Source organism: Oryza sativa, chromosome 6 (genome assembly GCF_034140825.1).
Source record: "Oryza sativa Japonica Group chromosome 6, ASM3414082v1".
NCBI lineage: Eukaryota > Viridiplantae > Streptophyta > Magnoliopsida > Poales > Poaceae > Oryza > Oryza sativa.
In genome coordinates this window covers 13,321,086-13,325,337 of record NC_089040.1, presented here as the reverse complement: position 1 = coordinate 13,325,337, position 4,252 = coordinate 13,321,086, and the positions used below count along the sequence as shown (strand labels likewise).

General features: G+C 44.0%; 1 pseudogene; it reads left to right on the top strand.

Annotated features, from left to right (window-relative positions):
- Positions 1–525: 525 nt before the first annotated feature.
- Positions 526–3,724, top strand: LOC136356992 (uncharacterized; annotated as a pseudogene).
- Positions 3,725–4,252: the final 528 nt, after the last annotated feature.

The following is a 4,252-nucleotide window of genomic DNA, read 5'->3' as shown; positions in this document are numbered from 1 at the left end:
TAGATACAATTGCCTTCTCAGGACTCTATCCATGTGCGGCAATCATCTTGAAGCACCTCAATTCAACCCAATGTCATACACCAAATTATACTGCCAGAATCGGCTGCATTGGCTTACCTAGTCCGACTCAGATCCAGCTGATCCTAATCGTAGCCGATCTGGACTTCAGCCGATTCTTGCTTTGTTCTCGGATCAATCTCCGCCTTCAACTCCACCTTGATATAATCTCCTTTTCCGATGCTGATATTACCAAATTTGGTCGTTAACACATGCCCCCCAAGTCCGGGATATTTGATAATGTTCCGGATTTACCGTGTACCGACTCCGAGCAAGTTTCGCACTCTGTCGTTTTCGACCGTTATTCTATCGCTTTAAATACCAACCGTTGCCCTAAAAAAATCTCACGGCGTGACTTCCGTTTTCACCGCCCAAGCGAAACTTTGTCCTTTCTCTCTCTGGCGATTCCTCCGACGCAAAAGCGATCCCCAGGCGATTTCGCTTTTGATCAGATCTCCGCCTGCGGCGATGTCGTCTTCCACTAGCCTGTCTACTGCGCCATCGGCCGAGTACACTGAGGTAAGTTCTCACCGGCTAGATCCCTTTTCCTCGCATGAAATCGATTTCTCCTTCTCTCATTATGTTTTCTGCTTCCCGATTCCTTTGGATTTGCAGCACCTTTCCAACCTAGTTGCGATTCCCAGCCTATCGCACAAAAACCACTATTTTCTTGGCCCAATCGGCAATCTTGACCCCACTGATTTCATCATTGGTGAAACCAACAGAATCCCCTTTAGACTAGCCAACCCTAACTTGGGTCACTGGAAGAATACTTTCAAGTCTTGGCCATCTCTCGAAAAGCCTACCCCTGATAAGAGCTGGACCACCTGGTACCAACGCATATCGGCTAGTAAGAAAACCCACTGGGATGAGATTGGGATCGGCCAAGCGCTTGCTCTCACCATAGCCAATTCTGCTAAGGATGAACCTCTGATGGCTGCCGCCACCTATTTCTGATCCAACACCATCAATGCCTTCTTATTTAACCAAGGGCCGATGACTCCAACTTTGATTGACATCATCATGATTACTAGATTAGATGTAACTTCATCGGCTAACCCTATGAGTATGAACACCAAGAACCAATTTGACTTCAAGACCAAAAGCATAGGAGGGTGGTCTGGTTATGTAGCAGCATACATGGGCAAAGGGCCTGCCACTCCTCGGGAGCACGTAGCTTTCTTGCTAATGTGGCTAGAAAAGTTTCTCTTCTATGGATCCAGCTGTGGTCCCACAACCAATTGGCAATTTGTAGCCGAAGCCTTAGAATCAAAGAAACAATTTCCCTTGGGCAAAATCCTTCTCGGCTATCTATACCAAATGTTGAACAATGCATCGGCTAAGATAGCCGTCGGCTCAATAGTTGGAGCAGGTGAACCATGGTGGCTACTGCAGACCTGGCTAAACCTGGTAGTCATGAAAGTTGTCAATCGGCCATCTGTAACAGAAGCTAAATTCCTGAGGTTAGAGCCAATTGTAGAAGACGATGGAGAAGAACGCACCCATCGCAGATGCATGTCATATGGAGAATATGCATCCACACCAGCCGATGCTGGGGCAAAACTATCGGCTGAGCTGCTCAAAGATTGGTTCTGCAGCTTTTATGATGGCTTCCAGAAAGATGCTCGGGTTTGGTTTCTTTATGAAGACTCAGCAGACCTTGAGCTCCCATTAGACTTCAGATTTGAAGACATCAATCATGAAAGATATCAAACGTCCAGGGAAATCTTTACAGCTGCAATCAGCCCATGCATCCTACCTGTCGGTATTCATCAAGGAAGAAATATCCAAGTCTCCTACGAATTCTATCACCCTATAAGTTCAGCTAGACAACTTGGATTAGGCCAACTCCCAATCGGCTTATTCTTTGCTGACAAGATCCAATGCCGAGGAGAAATTTCTTCAACTCTAATGATGGATCGACTGCTTAACCTCCAAGGACCTCCCTTAGGCAGTATCGACAATATTGAGTTAGCAGGATTCAGGAGCAGGAACTTTGATAGATGGTGGGGTGAATGGAAGTTGCATCTATTTCATCAATCGGCCACAATGTACATGACAGATCTATTCCCTGACGTCATACCCCAGGTAAACTTTGTCATCACTAAATTTCATAACGGTTAGCCGATTCATTACTTGACTAATCTTTTGTTCCTGTTTTGCAGACAACAGAATCCTCCCCTCCACATCAGAGCAATAGAGGTAGGAACATTGAATATGCCCCAGGTTTGATTCCTAATGGGGGCGGATTGTCTCCCCCTGTCATCGGCTATCACGCCCCCAAGGTCTCAACCCTCCTCCAAGGTGCCATCAGGGAACCAACCGATGTAACCAAGAAAAGAAAAACTAGATCATCGGCTGTGAGCACGTTGACTCTAGCTCCAAAGAAAAAGGCCAAGTCTAAGAAAACCAAGCCAACCGACGACCTGCCTGCTTTGGATCCATCCATTGAACAAGCTCTGGATGAAGAAGATATTGAGGATGATGTTGATCAGGCTACAGCCGAAGTAAGTGATACTGAAAAAACACCATCGGCTTCGCCTAAGCAGACACCTTCAACTCCTTATGCCCCCCACTCACTTCTTTAGAGTAAAACATCTTTCCTTGCAAACCCTTTTGTAATCATTATTTTTTAGCCGACTACTCATAGATTTCGTAGTTGCAAAAGAAGAAAACTGCTATAAAGAAGAAATCGGCAGCACTAATTCTCAAACCAGCTCCACCAGTAAGACACTCTCAATTTTACTAGTTGATTTCAGCCGATTTTGTCTAACACTTGTCTTTTTATAGCCTCCTCCTCCTCCTTCTTCTCCTGTACAACAATCATCGAGTGACCGAACTCCATCAGCCGTGGGGAGTCATCATATTGTGGAAGAAGAACAACCGGCTGCTCTTGCTATCCTAGTAAGTTTTCCTTTGATGCAATAATTTAGATCGGCTATATTGACTTAGCTCTTCAAACTTTCTGAACTTATACCTGCAGGTTCTAGCCGATCTGTTTTCTTTTTATATTAAAGATTATCTTAATGAGGCAGAAGAAGATACTTCAAGCAAAGCTCTAGCTCCCTTATCTGACGATGCAAAGAAAACACTTGAAAATATCTCGCGTCGGCTAGAGACCTCTTCTCTGGATAGCTTAGTAGTCGACTGTGGATCGATTAGGACACGATTGCACGAAGTTCAAGCTCTAATTCCTGAAGAAATGGCCGATGTCCTAACTCCAGCTGCTTATCTTGAGCAACATCAATTTAAACTAGAAAAAGCCAAGCTAAGATTAGCCAAACGCCGTGAGCGCAAGGAGATTGAAGCTACAATCCAAGTCAATCGGCAGCTTGTGCATGAAGAAAAAGTCAAACTCGATCAACTATCCGAAGGTCTGATCAAATCAAATATCGATCGGCTTGAAGCCCGCAAAATCGATCTCTTGGCACAGCTTGAAGAATGCAATGCTGAATTGGATATGGAGCACAAAAAGCTAGCCGATCTCCCAAAATCTGTCGAAGAGCAAAAAGCAAGGCTCAAATCGGCTATCAAGAATGTTGCTGACCTAACCAAGTCCCTGAAGATTATTTCTAGGACTGATGCTCAAGATGCCCAAGCCATTGAAGAAGTCGAACAAATTAGGCAAAGAGCTTTTTTGGCTATCCAGCAGTACTTGTCTCAATAACTTTTGTGTAATAGGACTTAGAAATTCTAATTCTAACAATCCTTAACTTATACCCTGCTGTTTTAACAATCCTTTGTGCCGATTAACATAACTTCTAATTTTCACTTTTCATTTTTTGTATATATGTGCCCCCCAATTTTATAATGTCAACAGCATCGATAAAATTAGAAAAACAACTAAGGGTGATATAACAATATCGGCCGTTTTATATCGGCAAACCATAACCGATTACAATTGGAAAAACGACTAAGGGCGATATAACAATATCGGCCATCTCAAGACGATGTAAAACACATCGGCTGTCATGCATCAGCAACACTAGCCGATCATGCGTCAACCCAAACACTTGGGTAATACTTCTTCAAGTATTTGCCATTGAGCGCTCGTCCATAAACCTCACTATCAAGCCCTAAAACATATATGCCCCTTTAGACACAACCTTATAGATTTGAAACGGTCCTTCCCAATTTGGTGACCACTTGCCGAACTTGTTATCCCGAGTTCCAATCGGCAAAATCAACTTCCATA